General features: G+C 38.8%; 1 protein-coding gene across 4 annotated transcripts in view; it reads right to left on the reverse strand.

Moving 5' to 3' along the window:
* Positions 1 to 19,054, reverse strand: part of FYB1 (FYN binding protein 1) — a 181,505-nt gene that overhangs the window by 46,896 nt on the left and 115,555 nt on the right. The window lies entirely within an intron of this gene.

Raw genomic sequence — 19,054 nt, forward strand, 5'->3', positions numbered from 1 at the left:
AAAAGTTTCCTAATTCCTTTTAGCTATTTCTGCCTCTCTCATGGTAATTATTAGAAATACTGCCCTCTCAGGAGCCTGGCTACAGTCCATGGGGTCGCAAAGAGTCGGATGCGACTGAGCGACTTCACTTTACTTTACTCTCTCCTCACTATCATAGTCCTCTTGGAGTTTTAAAAATTGTCCAGCCCTTACACCCCTGACTAGTGATATTCCTTGACAGGAGAAAATCTCACAGGATTAGCTCATGTTTTCTTTTGCCAGCAATTTTTTTGGGGGTTGAGGTAGGGATAATTAATTCCCTTATAAATCTGATAAATGAAAATTTCTGATTACATTTATATATTAGAAATATTTTTGTCTCTTTGTCATAAAGTTAAAGATTTTTTGATATTTAAGGCCAACTACTGTTTTTTGAATTGATTAGGAAATTTTTTCATGGATAATTTGTCACTAGAGTTACATTTAGGAAGGCCTTACCTACCCTGAGAACACATAATTATTAACCTTATATTTTCTCCTGTTTCTCATTGGATTCATTTTTTTACATTTAACTTTTTAAAATTATTAGTAATTTATTTTGGAATTAGATGTGAGATCAGGATTTATTTTTATGGGTTTATTGTTGTTCTTAAGTCATTTACCAATGTCCCAGGACCATTTGTCTAATAAGGTATTATTACTTACCTCTTCTTCCATAAAACAAATATTAAAAATCCTATCTAGTGAATGAGACATGAAAATGCAGCTTGTTATTTTAATTTATAAATAATATGGTTTGATAGAATCATAAGCGACTTGAAAGCTTTACACAAAGAGAATAAGCCATTGTGAATGGATATTAATAAACCATTGGTGGTTTAGTCACTAAGTCGAGTCTGATTCTTGCAACCCCATGATTGGAGCCTGCCAGGCTCCTCTGCCCATGGGTTTTCCCAGGAAAGAATACTGTAGTGCGTAGCCATTTCCTTCTCCAGGGTATCTTCCTGACTCAAGGATCAAACTCGGGTCTCTTGCACTGCAAGCAGATTCTTTACCAACTGAGCTACCAGGGAAGCCCTAATAAACCACTACCCAAAGAGAAGAAAAATTATTTATTAGCCATTTGTGACATCTTTTCACGGAAAATGTTTTGACAAGTGGGAGACTCCACCACATGAGAGTGATCTAAGGTCTGAAGGTGAGAAATTATAGACATGGTTTGGGGAATGCAGAACTGGGTAGACCAGAACCCAAGCTACCCTGAACTCCGTGTGCTACGGGTTTATATTTACACAGGATTAGGAGGCTTTCTGATGGGGCCGCTAGTGCGGCCCCCTGCTCTTCTTCTTGCCGGGCATCTGCTCCCCCTTTCCTGGTTATAATAACTTGAGCTGTGCAGAAAGCGGAGTGATTGCCTGGACTTGCAACTCCAAGGGGTCCTGAGGGAACTATGACAGCTATCTCACCACCACCACCAGAGGGCGTGCCTGAGGGGGCAGTCAAACCAGAGGAAAGCAGAGCTGGGAGATGAAGAATTGGATGGGTTGTTTTTTCAAATTACTTTTGGAAAACTGTTAGAGATAATCTGACAGGCTAAATGAGACACTAAACTATAAGTGTCCTGTTCTTCATTAAGCTTGAGGGAACACACAGTAAAGTATTCCTATGTTACACTAGTATTTAGCAATGGGATATTTTGCTTTGCAAAATTTATGGTCATTTTCAAATACTGCTGCTGCTGCTAAGTCACTTCAGTTGTGTCCGACTCTGTGTGACCCCATAGATGGAAGCCCACCAGGCTCCCCCGTCCCTGGGATTCTCCAAGCAAGAACACTGGAGTTTTCAAATACTACAGGGAATATATTTGCATGCATACAAAATAATACTAAGGAAAAGCATCTTAGTTTTTCAGGGAGGCAAAAAACAGGCAGACTTGCCTTACTGTAATATGATTGGCTCTAAAATCTTAATGTAAACTTCAAAAAAAATGTGCAAAAATATAATTAATAATATCAGAATTCTCAAAAGCAAAAATCTAGTCTGATGTGATGGAAGAAAAGAATGGATATTGAATTATAATAAAGTAAATAAAGAAGAAACAGAAACAATAAATCTATAGGAAATTTCTGAGATTAATTATAACATTAATAAATCATTTTTTTGCTAGGAACCATTTTAGGCATTTTGCATATGAAATTTTATTTAACTTGCTTAACACTTATTTGGGTATTTGCTATCTAGTTTCCATTTGATAAGTAAGAAAACTACCCAACTTCAGAGAGTCAGTAAGCAACTGAGGTGGAATTCAAACTTAGCCAGAATATAAAACTTAGTTGATATCTTATGATGTTTGTGCCCTTTCTGCTATGTTCTGTCCATGCTCTTAAAGTCATGAGATGGAAATTATTGATAAGTTCAAATGGATATACTAACACATTTTCATAAGTCCAGCTTTTCTAATTGGTGCTTTGCCTCTTAGTGAAATATTGAACAACTGTTTTCAGTTTTATTAGGGCAATATTAACTCTGGAGACTATAAAATAATCTATAAAGGAATTCAAATAAAGTGGTGTTTTGGATATATGTTTCAGAATTTGACAATCAGAAAGTAGACATCCAGGAGTTAGTGGAAAATGGGCCCCCAAAGATGGATGTCTGATACAGGTTGACAGGGAAAAAAAAGTCTCATGATTTGGAATTGAGGAGTTTGAAATAAAATCATGAAAAGATCTAAAATATATGAAATAAAACAAAGGGAAAGAACAAGTTAGAATTCAGTTGGTATCAAGAATTAGAAATGTAAAATTTGAGAGTTAACAACCAAAACTCTGATCAATCCATCTATCTCTCTATATATTTGGGTCTTATCCCTCAAGTATCAGGGATATCAATATTGCCTAGGTAGTCTGTGGCTTTACAAGAATTGAAAAGACCATTTGGAATTTCTTCCTCAGAGAAATGTGTGGGTTATGGGCCTCATAGTAGCAGACAGAGCAAGACTACTGGACAGTACAGGACAGCTCAGTTGCAGTGAGCTAAGCAGGTAAATTTATATCCTACTGCCCACTCTCATTCCAAGTCAGATTCAGGAATTATGTTCCTGGGCCTTTTAATAGGAGCTTAAGGCTTAAGGCCTTAAGTATATTTTCACCTTGCTTATTTAACTTATATGCAGAGTACATCATGAGAAACGCTGGGCTGGATGAAGCACAAGCTGGAATCAAGATTGCCAGGAGAAATATCAATAACCTCAGATATGCAGATGACAACACCCTTATGGCAGAAACTGAAGAGGAACTAAAGAGCCTCTTGATGAAAGTGAAAGAGGAGAGTGAAAAAGTTGGTTTAAAACTCAACATTCAGAAAACTAAGATCATGGCATGTGGTCCCATCACTTCATGGCAAAAATAGATGGGGAAACAATGGAAACAGTGACAGACTATTTTTTTGGGGCTCCAAAATCACTGCAGATGGTGACTGCAGCCATGAAATTAAAAGATGCTTGTTTGTTGGAAGAAAAGTTATGACCAATCTAGACAGCGTATTAAAAAGCAAAGACATTACTTTGCCAGCAAAGGTCCGTCTAGTCAAAGCTATGGTTTTTTCAGTCATACATGGATGTGAGACTTGGACTGTAAAGAAAGCTGAGCACCGAAAAATTGATGCTTTTAAACTGTGGTGTTGGAGAAGACTCTTGAGAGTCCCTGGGACTGCAAGGATATCCAAGCAGAGCATCCTAAAGAAAATCCTGTCCTGAATATTCATTGGAAGGACTGATGCTGAAGCTGAAGCTCCAATACTTTGGCCACCTGATGCAAATAACTGATTCATTGGAAAAGACCCCGATGTTGGGAAAGATTGAAGGTGGGAAGAGAAAGGGACAACAGAGGATGAGATGGCATCACCGGCTCAATGGAAGTGAGTTTGAGTAAGCTGTGGGAGTTGGTAATGGACAGGGAGGCCTGGCATGCTGCAGTCCATGGGGTCGCAAAGAGCTGGATACAACTGAGCGACGGCACTGAACTGAACTAAGGCTTCAAGTAGATGCTGGCCATTTTGCTAAAACGCTGAATGGGAGTTTGACTTCCACCTAGTTGTAACACTTGAACTTCCACAAGAGATGTAATAAATTTGATAATAAAATTCTTAACCATAATTTTAAAGTGTGGCTAATAGCAAAAACAAAAGAGAACTGACCATACTTACAGTAGGGAGCAGTTCATAGTGGTTACAGAAAAATGGGAAGAGTTGTGAACAAAGGGGAGAGAAATTGCAGAACTGTCTAGAACATGAAAACAGCTCTCAAGAATCTGGGAAGTTAACAACCTCTGATTTGAATTTTTCATTCTCTTTAATTTTGGAAGCTTAGTAGAGGCCTTATACAAGTCATGTGTTCTGACACATGGGTGGAACACTCGGGCCATTTTACTGGGAGGAAATGCCTGGCAGGGGCCTCCATGAGTCTGCCAGCAGTGCCCAGGGGTTATCTGCGCTACCCTGAGGGGTGGTTCCAGGTTCACTGAAACACCAGCTACCCAAAGTGGTGACATTGTGTCAAGATCTAAAACTATAAATGGAAAAACAGAATTGAAGGGGAAGGGAAGAATGAGTGGGGAGAAGGGGAGGGGATAATTAATGAAGAAACTTTGACAGTGGTAGTATACTTATATAATGATTGAAGTGAAGTCGCTCAGTCGTGTCCGACTCTTTGCAACCCCGTGGACTGTAGCCTACCAGGCTCCTCCGTCCGTGAGAAAGTGGAAATTGTGTTATTTCACAAACTTTGTACTTGAGATTAAAAAAAAAAAAAATACTGGTTCCTGGTATTGTGACAATACTCTTGTAATGTAAAGATCTATGAGGACTCAGGAAATCTACCCCTTAGATTTTGACATTGATTACTTTTGATTAAGAAGGTGCTTGTAACCTTCACGGTCCATGAGGTCTAAGGAGCATCTTGAGTTGTGGTTCTGGATTTCCTTTTCAATCCATGGATTCCTTAAGAAAACCAAAGATACTATGAGGACTTCCCTGGTGGTCCAGTGGCCAAGACACCACACTTCCAATGCAGGGGGCCCGGGCTTGATCCCTGATTAGGGAACTAGATCCCGTATGCCACAACTAAGAGTTCGCATGCAACAGCCAAAAGGTCAAAGATCACATGTGCTGCAACTAAGCCCCGGTACAGCCAAATAAAATAAATATTAAAACATCCCAAAAAACAATGTATCATATCATCCCCAATTGCCATAAAACCTTGACTGTAGACTTAATTTCTAATTATGATTTTGTTGGGATGTCTTAGAATTGAGTCAGATGTTAGAAAATTAATTTTACCACCAGCTTTACACCAAACAGTCCTTTATCTTCAGCAAATCATTTAATTTCCATGTGATTTAGTTTTTCTGTCAAATGGGAGTGGTGTGACACCAACTACTTCATACAGGTTTAAAGATTAGATGAGCTGATACTTATTGAAAACATCTTGAAAAGTCTGAAGCATAGTATAAACATAAAAGATGGTCACATAAGGATGAGGGATGCGACAAATAAAAATCATTACTGAGCTAGCCTGACTTGAGTTATTTTGAATTTTTATAAGGTCTTCAGTTATTTATTGGGGAATTATTATGTGCCTGCCCCAAGAATTGATGCTTTTGAACTGTGGTGTTGAAGACTCTTGAGAGTCCCTTGGACTGCAAGGAGATCCAACCAGTCCATCCTAAAGGAGATCAGTCCTGGGTGTTCATTGGCAGGATTGATGTTGAAGCTGAAACTCCAATATTTTGGCCACCTGATGTGAAGAACTGACTCATTGGAAAAGACCCTGATGCTGGGACAGATTGAGGGCAGGAGAAGGGGATGACAGAGGATGAGATGGTTGGATGGCATCACCAACTCAATGGACATGGGTATGGGTAGAATCCGGCAGTTGATGATGGATAGGGAGGCCTGGTGTGCTGCAGTTCATGGGGTCGCAAAGAGTTGGACATGACTGAGGGACTGAACTGAACTGAACTGCCCCAAGATTTAGCCACTGAACTGGCAATGTGGAATATAAACTTTTATCTTCTATACACCTGTGTAGGTTGACATATGGCTATTGTTCATCCAAATGGGACAAAAAGCTCTAGCAATTATCTGGTATTTCCTGAGTCTGGGCTGATAAACTCTGCACTAAGAACAATTTAAGTGTATATTTGATGGAGTCCCTAGCAATTGTCTGCCCATGCATGGTCATTTACACCTAACTAATACTTTGGCCACCTTATGCGACGAGTTGACTCACTGGAAAAGACTCTGATGCTGGGAAGGATTGGGGGCAGGAGGAGACGAGGACTACAGAGAATGAGATGGCTGGATGGCATCACCGACTCAATGGACATGAGTTTGAGTGAACTCCAGGAGTTGGTGATGGACAGGGAGGCCTGGCGTGCTGTGATTCATGGGGTCGCAAAGAGTCGGACACGACTGAGCGACTGAACTGAACTGAACTGAAACATAGGCTCCTTCAGAATCTGGTCTCACTGAGACCTTATCCTGTTGTTTAAAAGCTCCCCACATTCCCGGACCCTCTCACTCCCTCCTCGTTCACCACAGATACTTTCAGTTCAGTTCAGTTCAGTTCAGTCGCTCAGTTGTGTCCGACTCTCCGCGACCCCATGAATCACAGCATGCCAGGCAGGTTGGCTTGAAACTCAACATTCAGAAAACAGATACTTTACCTTTTATTTTACCAAGATCATGGAGAACACTCTACTTGACCATCCCCATTTACCTTTTGTTCTAACTTAAAACCTCCTTACATCTTGCTTCCCTTATTTCCTTTGCCTCTGATTCTCTGGAAAAATGTCATTCTTAGCAATCCTAACTGCTATTGTTGCTCATGACAAGCCTGCTTTCTTATAGACCCTGCTCCATTAATCAACAACTCCTTCACTTTCATCAAGTAAGAAACAATTATTAAGCACTTACTCTGTGCTCTGGACTGTGTTTCAGTCTTTACGATGCAAGTCCCATCTTAAACGTGGTTTGATCTCCTGTACGTTAAAGAAACACAACAATATCCTCACTCCCCTGTCCCTCACTCTCGTTAACAGCTGCCGTTTCTCGTTCCCTTCACAGTCACACTTCTTGAAACAAATGTCTTATATTTGCCATTTCTATATCTTTATCGTGCTTCAGTGGCTTCATGGCCGAGGGAAGAATGAAAAGTTCTGGAATAGAGAGTTTCAATTCAGACTTCACCACTCATATTCATTTAATTGTTTATTACTCAATGTGGGGCCATGAGTAAGCTGCTTGGTATCCCCAAGTCTTTCTTTTCTCATCTGTGAAATGGTCATATACACCCACCTTGCAGAAGCATCTGAACATTATAGTTCTTAATAAATATTCCTATTCTTAGCTATCACTTAATCTGGCTACATCATTGATACATGGCAGTCTCCCCATATCAACTGTAAAAACCAAAACCTTTTCCACAAACCAATTATGCATAATTTTGGTTCAGTTAGGATACCTTAGAATGGACTAAGAATCAGGAAGTTTAACTCCTTATCCAGCCCTTCAGGTAACGAACAAACAAACGTTGCTTTTACTTTCTTGATTCCCCTGTGCGTGTGCTCAGTCGTGTCTGACTCTCTGTGACCCCATGGACTATAGCCTGCCAGGCTCCTCTGTCCATGGAATTTTCCAGGCAAGAATACTGGAGTGTGTTGCATTTCCTTCTCAATTCTTGATTCCTGAACAACACCAGAAGCAAGTTTTCAGCATGGGAAGTGGAATGGTTTGATAGAAAGAATACTTGTGCTGGGATCATTCAGATCTAGGTTTGACTACCAATCCCAACTTGTAGTAGATGTAGGGCACTGGATAATGTATTTTGCTTTTCTGGGTTTTATATTCCCTGAATGTTAAAATGAGACTACTGCTTCCTAACATGCAGGATGGCTATGAGAATTAGAAATAATATGCACCTACTGTTTCTACCCAACAGTGGGTGTTCTGCTTAAGAAGTATCCTAGTACCTAGAGCCATTTTTTTTTTTTTTCTACACGGGACACGCTCTTATTAAAACTTCAAGGGCACGTTTATGTCTCTATGTGTAGAGAGACTAGGATAATCAAACCTTACTATGCTTTTTTTTCTTTTTTTGTTGAAACATAGTTGATTTATAATATTGTGTTAGTTTCAGGTATAGCCTGGTATGATTTCTTTTAAAAGTTTTCTAGGGACTTCCTTGGCAGTGCAGTGATTCAGACTCTGAGCTCCCAATGCAGGGGGCATGGGTTCAATCCTTGGTAGGGAAACTAAGATCCTCATGCATGTGTGCTCAGTCGTTTCACCCATGTCCAGCTCTTTGGGACCCTATGGACCATCGCTTGCCAAGCTCCTCTGTCCATAGGATTTTCCAGGTGAGAATGCTGGAGTGGGTTGCTTTGCCCTCCCCCAGGGGATCTTCCTGACCCAGGGATCAAACCCGTGTCTCCAGTGTCTGCTGCAGATTCTTTACTGCTGAGCCACTGGGGAAGCCCAGAGATCTACATGGCAAGGGCACACACACAAAAAAGTTTTCTAAACTTCCACTTGTGCTTGAAACAACATGCTATGCTGCACTTGTGACCATTTTGCTACAAGCAAGCTTCTGAGAAGCCACCTGTCTTTTTTTTTAAGTGTCATGTGGCTGCCCTGCTTATCCTCTGGCTTGACACCATGCACCTTGTACCATGCTGCTGGGAGAACTCTCTCGTCTGTATACAGAGCACTCACACCTGGTTTCTTATGCTAATTTTATGTTTTTTAAAGTTCCCATAAATTACTTTGTCACTTTTTAATTTAATCTCTTCCTAGTTAAATAGTAAACTGAGGGTGGGTTTGCACTGTCACCATCTGTGTTTGCCCTACAACACATTACATCTATCATACATAGCAGGGTATTTCATGTCTTACTGATTTGGACTTTCTTTTTCCCTCTGTTTTCCCTTTAGAAAAAAAAAATACTAGTTTAAAATAGTTTATTGTGAAATAAATATATGCACAGTAAAACACTTAAGAAAAGATAAGAGGGAATACTGAAAAGGAAAATCTCACATTCTATATCCCATCTCCCATTTCCCAAAGACAACCGTTACCAGTCTCACATGTGTCTTTCAAGAAATGTTCCATGCATTTTGTCACATAAATTGGACCTTAGTACATACAGTATTCTGTACTTTGCTCTTATAACAAATTATTTTTTGAAGATTTCTCTTTACTGGCACAAATAGGGCAATGACATTTTCATAACTGTGGCATTCTCCACTGCATAGATTTAGTATAATTTATTTGACCCATCTCATAATTGATGGAAATTTTGATTATTTTTTTGAAAATCATTTTATCAAGTAAGAAATATATTGGTTTAAAGAGTACATTTCAGGGACTTTCCTGGCGGCCTGTGGTTAAGACTACCCCCTCCCTAGGCAAGGGGCACAAGTTCAATTCCTGGTTGGGGAAATAAGATTTGTGTGGTGCAGATCAAAAAAAAAGGAGTGCAATTCAATGGAATCAGTATGTTTGTATTACTGCAATCATCACTCTAATCTAATTTTAGGATACATGAATCATGACAAAAATAAAGCTGACTTATTATTTTCCTCACCCCATCCTCTCCCCCTTACTCTTGCCTTAGGCAACTGCTAGTTTACTTTTGGAGCTTCTCTGGTGGCTCAGATGGTAAAGCGTCTGCCTGCAATATGGGAGACCTGGGTTCTATCCCCGGGTTGGGAAGATCTCCTGGAGAAGGAAATGGCAACCCACTCCAGTATTCCTGCCTGGAGAACCCCAGGGACAGGGGAGCCTGGTGGGCTACAGTCCATGTGGTTTCAAAGAGTCGGACACGACTGAGCGACTTCACTTCACTCAATTTACTTTTGGTCTCAGTGGATTTGTTTATTCTGTGTTCTTCATATTAATAGAATCATACAATACGTGGCCTTTCGTGACTGCTTTTTTCACTTAGTTGTTCTTGAGGTTCAATCATGTTGCAGCAGATGTCAGGACTTCATTCTTTCTGTGGCTGGTTTATATCCCACTGTATGGACACCACACCTACTTATCTGTTTTTCAGTTGATGGACTTTTGAGTTGTTTTCATTTTTTAGCTGTTACAAATAATGTTGGCATGAACATTTGTGTACAAGTCTTTGTGTGGACATAGGTTTTCATTTCTTTTTACTATTAATATATGCCCAGCATAGAATTGCTTAGTAACTGTATGCTTACTTTTGGAAACTTTATTTTGTTTTATATTTTTTGATATCTTTGGATTACCAGACAAGTACAATTACAAAATTATTCTTGTACTTGTATGTTTGATCACAAGTCTAAATACATCTGTAGGGTAAATTCTTAGAAAGTGGAATTCGTGGGTCAAAAAATAGAACATTAAAACATTTTGGTAAACAGTGCCATTTGGTAAGAGTTTATCAATTCACGTGTCTTCTAACACAAGAGGGTTATACCTGTTTTACCACAACCTCACTAACAGTGAGGTATTATCACACTGTTTTGGTCTTAATTCTGATATGTAAAAAAATGCTATGACATTTTAACTTGCATTTCAATGTTTTTAAGTGATGTTAAGGATCTTTTCATATGGTTATGAGACATTTAGTGTGTATGTGTGTTTCCTTAATATAGTATGTTAGTGATATAGCATCCTATTTAATTAAATTGCTGAAAAAAAGAACTTATCTCTTCTATGATTGACAATTGATCTAATACATTGCTGTTTGATCTAAAATAGAATATCATTTACAATATAGGCATTCAAGTAGATAGTGCCATTTATGTCAAAGCATCTTACAAGTTTTCAGAAGATCTTCAGTAGCTTTCAAAGGTAAGGATTTGAAAGTATTTATGAGCCTATCTGGGTCATAGGCTTAGAAAATCTAGTTTTACAGAATTTTTTTTCTTGCCTAATTCAAAGTCACCTATTCTTATTTTCAAAGAATTTATAAGCCCATACTGGGTGTTCATTAGAGGGACTGATGCTAAAGCTGAAACTCCAATACTTTGGCCACCTCATGCGAAGAGTTGACTCACTGGAAAAGACTCTGATGCTGGGAAAGATTGGGGGCGGGAGGAGAAGGGGACGACAGAGAGTGAGATGGCTGGATGGCATCCCCGACTCGATGGACATGAGTTTGAGTGAACTCCGGGAGTTGGACAGGGAGGCCTGGCATGCTGTAATTCATGGGGTCGCCAAGAGTCGGACACGACTGAGTGACTGAACTGAACTGAACTGAGTGTATGTAAACCCACAGAGGATGGAAATTTTGAAAATCAATTTAGTTGAAAAAACAGTACTGTAACTATATTAGTGAAAAACTCTTTGTTTTCAAAGCAAGCTACCAAGAAAATGTTGGTCAGCTTAGAATAGTTCATCAATGTGGAAAGAAAAGTAATACTGAAACATTCATGTTTGCATAGATAATTAAGCAGAAATTAAAATGAAGGTGAAGAAGTAGAGATCAAAACAATCAATTAGAGGAAAATAAGTAAAGAAAGGCTTTGATCACTATCTTAAACTTCCCCCATCTCAGATCTAACTTTAACGTTCAATGTCTCTGAATCTTTCTTAATTCTTAAAATTCACTTCCCCAATAACTTTGTTGGATATTCATAATTTATGTAGTTATTTTTATAACTAGATGTTATCATGGAGCATTAAATGTTTTTATTTTCAGTTCATAAAATGACATGAAATTCAAATCAGGCAGTAATTTGACTGCAGATTGCTGACTTCTGAATCTTTCTTTTTTACAAAAGGTTAAGGGATTTCCCTGGTGATTCAGAGGTAAGACTTGTGGCTTTTACTGCCAAGCCCTGGGTTTGATCCCTGGTCAGGCAGCTGAGATCCTGCAAGTAGTCCACTGGGCGTGTGTGTTAGTCATTCAGTCATGTCCAACTCTTTTGTGATCCCATGGACTGTAGTCCACCAGGCTCCTCTGTCCATGGAAATTCCCAGCCAAGAATACTAGAGTGGGTTGCCATTTCCTTCTACAAAATATTATATTAAAAAAGTCAGTGTATAGGAAAAGTTTTTGTCAGAAGCTGATATTTACAGAGTACCTTTCTTGTTTCTAAGATAGAGTGTATTGGGGCAGAAGACAATAATTGAATTTCTTTTCTTCAGATGCTAAATTAAAAAAAAAAATACTTAAACTTACATAGGAGTAAAGGAAGTCCTACTAGAACTCAAGGTTTAGAAAAGTCTCATATGAACTGATTGATATGTTGAAAGGATAGGGAATGTTTTGAGTCAATCAACATTTTTAAAATAAAAATCAATATAACCCAGAAATATAACATCTATGAACAGAGAAGGAGTAAACATTGGTGATGCAGAGATAATATTATAGCTTCAGAATATAAGCAAATAGAGGGACATCTAAAGCAGATGCTCCAAACTTGACTTTCAGTGGAAGCCAGGCAGCAACATGCATTTGTATGTACTGCTGGGAATTGACTGGTGAGCAGGAAATTCATGTCATCTTGATGGGGTCACTGCTACAGGATTCCAGCCTACTGTAAATATGTGGAGAACAAGTCTAGATTTTTCTGTGAAATCTTCCAATTTTTTAATGCTGGAAACTAAGTAAACAAAACAAAACAAACACATCAAACACCACCCCCCCCCCCCAAACTCTGCACACCAAACAAATCTCATTTTTGGATAGATGTGAAAGGATAGATGTGAAATATTTTGTGAAAATTACTTTGTGATAGTTACCTTTTTTTTTTTTTTAAGTAAGAGGAAGTGCCATAAAGAAAAGGACTATTAAAGGAAATTGCCTGATCATAGGTTCATCCAGGAAGCTAGATTTTTCCTGCTAAAGCTGTAAGGTTTTGAAAGAGGTAAATTAGACTATCAGACCAAGTAGACATGAATTGAGGAAAGAGAACCAGAACTGCCAACAAAGAAGGCAGAACTTCCTTGCAGTGTATGGACAGAGCATGAAGTGACCAAGATCCAGTATAGCTGGAAGCACAGCTGTGTAGACAGACTGATTTAAACAGAAGGTTCAGTTTAGTTGCATGCGCAGTCTCTCAGACTTGTCTGACTATTTGTGATCCCATGGACTGTAGCCCGCCAGGCTCCTCTGTCCACGGGATATCCCAAGCAAGAATACTGGAGTGGGTTGCCATTTCCTAGGGGCTTCCCAGGTGGCACTAGTGGTAAAGAACCTGTCTGCCAATGCAGGAGATGTAAGAGACATGGATTTGATCCCTGGGTCTGGAAGATCCCCTGGAGGAGTGCATGGCAATCCACTCCAGTATTCTTGCCTGGAAAATCCCATGGACAGAGGAGCCTGGTGGGTTGCAGTCCATAGGGTCACAAAGAGACGGACATGACTAAAGTGACTTAGCATGCCATTTCCTACTCCACGGGATCTTCCTAATGCAGGGATTGAATGCACCTTGTATTGGCATGCAGCTTCTGTACCAACTACGCCACCTAGTTGCTGCTAAGTCTGCTACTGCTAAGTCACTTCAGTCGTGTCCGACTCTGTGTGACCCCATAGACGGAAGCCCACCAGGCTCCCCCGTCCCTGGGATTCTCCAGGCAAGAACACTGGAGTGGGTTGCCACGCCACCTGGGAAGCCCCTCAATTCAATTAATGCTTGCTATGACTCTTTTTGTCATTGCTATTTTGGAAGATCACCAATAGAGACGAGAGGAAGATCCCTGAGTCAAGAGACAGCACAAAAACATCTTGTGATAAATCAAGACCTGGAGGACGGAAAGACATAGAAGAAGAGGAGATCCAGGAGAGAAAATATAAAAGCCACAAGGAAGCTTCTACTACAGATGTGATCTTAGGCAGGTCTTTCCCTCTTCCTTCTTTAAAGAAAAATGTATTTGAATTTACTCAGGGGGCTTCCTGAGTAGCAGATGGTAAAAAATCTGCTTATAATGCAGGAGACCCAGGTTCCATCCCTGGGTTGGGAAGATCCCTGGAGTAGGAAATGGCAAACCACTCCAGTATTCTTGCCTGGAGAATTCCATGGACAGAGGAGCCTGGTTGGCTATAGTCCATGGGTTCACAAATAGTCAGACATGACTGATTGACTAACACTTTCATGCTTACATTAATATTTTTTTAGATTTTCAATAAAATGATAATATAATTAAAAATGTATATAGAAGATGTAAGGGACTCTGAGAATGTCCAAAGGTCTCACGTTGAAATATACTACCTTGACAGTTCACAACTCAGTCAGATTTGGGAATCACAAATAAAGATTTCTCCACCTCATTTATCTCATCTGTATGCTTTGCTTAATGATTCTAACTGATCAAACAATACCAAGTTTTACTGTTCCTAAATTTAATTCATAAATTTCTTCACTATTTTATGCAAAGTAAATAATATATCACATTTAAATAGTGCATCTAATTTTGTATGAAGTTCAACTATAATAGTAAATTGGTGAACTTAATGTAATCAACATAATATTTAACAACCACTCATATTGATTCCTATTTTGTGTTTTCTTACTCCCTATACCTAGCACGTGAACAATTTCTTTCAGTGCTACCCATGAAACATATTCTGAATTCGCCTTCTTGTCTCTTCCACCCTAGTCCAAGCCATGTCATTTCTCACCTGAAAGTCTTCTAACAAGGCACATTTATTCTTATGTGCCTACATTTTATGCTCCACACAGCAGTCAAAAAATCCCAAAATGTAAACAAGATTATAATATTCTTCTTCATAATGCCTCCAATTTCAGTGGCTTCCTATTGCAAATTCTGAACTATGACCTTCTAGAACCCAAGGAGTTTGGTCAGTGCCTACGTTACAGCCTCATCTTGAACCACTTTCCCTTCACGTAAGTATTCCAGCTGACATAAGGGCTGGCTATTTCTTTAATCACATCAAGCTGATTCTTGCCTAGGTAATTTTCACTAACTCCTTTCTGCTCAGATATTCCTTCCCCATTTCACTGTGTAATTGGATCCTTTCATCATTCATGACTCTGCCTAAATATTACCTGCTCAGAGACGTCTTCACTGACAATCTCATCTAAAATCACTTCACCTTGTCTGCTACCGTCTCAATCACATGGTTGCATTATTGGTTTTATTTTATTCACAACACTAAGCATTCTCTGAATTTGTTTATCCATTTATTTGTGCTTTATCTGCTCTTCCAACTAGGATGTAGGCTATATGAAAGCAACAACTATATACATCATTCTTATTGCTGTATTCCCAGGCATAAAACTATGGCAGTCACTCACTAAATATTTGTTGAATAGATAAATGAATAAACAAGAGATCTTTTGCTGTTAAAAAATAGGAAATGTCAAATTCTCTTGCATCTTGCTGTTCTTAGAACAAAGCAAAGATTAAACATAATAATAAAGGATTTATTTTGTAATTCATGTTTATCAGTAATATTCATACTAAGGATCATCATCATTTTCAGCATGAAGCAGTGAAATTGAATGCTACAGGGCACTGAACAGAAAGAATGACAGGCAAATATAGGCATAAGTGACATAATTAGTATAAAGAGTAACATTTAACATCAAACTTGGAGCTGGAATAAGAAGTCATCCAGTAGAAAAATTCACTAAGTCAAAGTACAATTAAATTTTAAATCAGTGATTGACTGAAAGACAGTAAGTCTTTGGAAATAAGAGGGTCACACCAGTCAGGAGTGCAGGACCAAAAGAAAGGATTCTGAACAGATAAGAAATGGACTGATCAAAACCCATCTAGATTAGGGGTATTTATCCCAGTTGGTGCTAGTGGTAAAGAACATGCCTGCCAGTGAAGGAGACGTTAGAGATGTAGATTCCTGGGTCAGGAAGATCCCTTGGAGGAGGAAATGGCAACCCACTCTGGTATTCTTGCCTAGAGAATCCTGTGGACAGAGGAGCCTGCAGGCTACGGTCCATAGGGTCGCAAAGAGTCAAACATGACTAAAGCAACAGCACACACACGCACGCACATCCTAGAAATAAAAAGGGATTGAGGTGAGGAAACAGGTGGGATTACAGGCGGCTTCAAATACATGAAAGACTAATTTGAGGATGAGTCATGTATTTGAACATATTACAGAGGCAGTATGAACACCAAAGGAAGTTATAGAAAGATTTCAGTGGAAAATAAGATTAAAATTTCTAGGAGACAGAATATGCTAAGAAGTGGATTCTCTAGTCACAGAAATTTCAAGTGTAAGATGATGCTTCCAGGGACTTCCCTGGTGGTCCAGTGGTTAAGAATCTGCCTTCTAATGCAAAGGATACAGGTTCAATCCCTGGTTGGGAAACTAAGATACCACTTGCCATGTGGCAATGAAGCCCATGCTGCAAGTACTGAGCCCATGCCTCAACTAGAGAGAAACCCATGCAATGCTGCATGTGTGCCACAACTAAGGCCTGATGCAGCCAAATAAGTAAAAAAAAAAAAAAAAAAAAAAAAGATGATGCTTCCAGACATTTAGAGCCCATTCCATTAGCATGGCTCAGTGGAAACAGCTGTTTGAGTTCTGCTGCTGCTGCTGCTGCTGCTAAGCTGCTTCAGTCATGTCTGACTCTGCGACCCCATAGATGGCAGCCCACCAATCTCCCCCGTCCCTGGGATTCTCCAGGCCAAAACACTGGAGTGGGTTGCCATTTCCTTCTCCAGCCAGGCTAATTACCAAAGGTGAGACCTTAAGTCCTCTACCTTCCTCTTATTTAAAATGGGAACAGCTATACCTGCTATATAAATCGAATGAGATAATGTGCATAGTGTATCAGGTACAGATTCTGCAAGCAAGTAAGTGCTCAATAAATAAATAATGGTCCTCATGGAAATTTTGCAACTATGAGAAGACAGCCCAGGATACTGATGACTTGATAGCTTGTAGAGGCCTTTCAGACTCTCCATGCATCTCAGTTCCCCTGATATTGATATTGAACTAATTGATATTGAACGATTCAATTGATATTGAACTAATCTTTGAATAGAAAGGACAAATTTATGACTATTTTTTCAGACAATTTCTTTTATTTTGTTCTCAGGAAAAAAAGTAATATTGCCAACATTCATATTCATTAAGACCTTAACAAAAGTATTATATATTTTTTTTTAAAAAAAGAATCGGACTGGTCAAAATTCATACAGAAAGATCAGCTGGGAAGGAGAAAAGAGTCCAAGATAGGCAGCCAATGTAGAGTTCCATTCAAAACCATGTATTTTGGAGTTAATCAGACTTGGAGTCAAATCCCCTTGACCTTGCCCAAAAGCACTCCTCTAGTCCATTGACTGAGTAATCATTGTTACTTGGCTGCAGTGTGCCTATATATATATATATATATATATATATATATATATATGTAATAGTTAATCATTGTTATATAGCTGGTGGACAATGAAGCAAGATAGTGCTGGTAGCCTAGTAAGAAGTCATATGTGAAACAGGGATATTAGATGCAGATAATATGACTTGCTAAATGCAGATTTTGCATTCATGAAAGTTAGTGATACAAGAGTTTTAGCATGATGAAACTGGGGAGGGAAGGATAAGGGGCTTAGTAAAACCCCATTTTGCTCTTTCCACATGTGTCAAGAATTCACAAATGAAATATTTTATGTCCAACATATAATGGACACCAACCCAAAGTTATCTTGAGGAACTAGGAGATATAAGAAGTTATGCTCATCTAAACTCACCCAGTCTGATTTCTTCTGATATGTTTTGCTAACATTGTATTACTTATACTTATAAACTTTAACATCTATGACTTGTGTCATAGTGTTCATTTTGACTAAACTTCTAATGCAGTTTTTTGCAGGACTGCGTCAAAGGGCACAGTTAACTTAGATTGTGGATAACACCCTTGTTGAAGGGCCAACTCCTACTTTAGAAACTAAGAATTATATTTAAAGAAACCCCATAAGTTAGAGATATCTAACTAGAAATCATTAAACAGAAAAAGTACAAGCAAGTTAATTACTTAGTGACTAAAAAGTTAGTATATGATGGGGAAGAATCAAGGTATCTACAGCAATCACAGAAAAACTTTCATGGTACCCTTATTTCATTATAGGTAATACATTAATAAATTATATAGCATAGATATATATTTATATCACATAACTGTATATTTATATTGTATAGCTATGTTTAATAAACATGGCTATAGTTTAATAAGACCCGGCTGTGCTGGGTCTCAGCTATGGCATGCAGAATCTCTTTTTTTAGTTGCAACATATTGGGATCTAGGGATCTACCAGGGATCAAACCTAGGCCCCCTGCACTGGGAGCATGGAGTCTTAGCCACTCGACCACCAGAGAAGTCCCTATTAAAGCTATTTTGAAACTTTAAATACTTAATATTTTTAGATGTTTCAACGTAAATATCATCCCTAGTTCTAAAAAGAAATCACCTTTAAGGCTGTTATTAAATTGTCAGAATTTTCTTGTTCAAAAATTGAGTATAAGGCTGACTATTGAACTTGGATCTATAGCAGTAGTTGTCAAAATTTAAGAATAACTTGGGGCATATTTAATAAACAGGTTCTAGGAACCCATCTTTAGAGATTCTGATTTACATGCTCTCAGATGGGGCTGAGGGGTCTGCATTCTTGCCTAGAATCTCAGGGAGTTCTGATGCGTGTAGACTATGGACCGTGCTTTAAGAAACACTAGTTTTGCTATGTTCTCCTTTAAACAAAGAGTGAAACTCAAGCCAGTTAATGTTGGTACTACTGATGTGGCAAAAGGTTTAGATTAAGACAGGGAAAAATGTTTTAAGTAGATTGCTTAAAGAATTTTAAAAAATAACTTAGCGATAGCATTTATCCATTTTCTTCTACTTAACATTGAACAGTATTTCTTAAAGTGTAGAACCAACACCAGTAGTATCAGCTTTGAGAACTATTTGGAAATATACAATTCTCAGGCCTCATCCCAGATCTAATGAATTTAGAAATTCTGGGGCTGGGTTCCAGAAATCTGCATCTTAACAAGTTCTCCAGGTTGTTCTGATGCACATCAAGTGTGAGAACCACTGGTGCAGACTAAATG

Source organism: Moschus berezovskii, chromosome 18, assembly GCF_049115385.1.
Source record: "Moschus berezovskii isolate FMDL1 chromosome 18, NW_MosBer_1.0, whole genome shotgun sequence".
NCBI lineage: Eukaryota > Metazoa > Chordata > Mammalia > Artiodactyla > Moschidae > Moschus > Moschus berezovskii.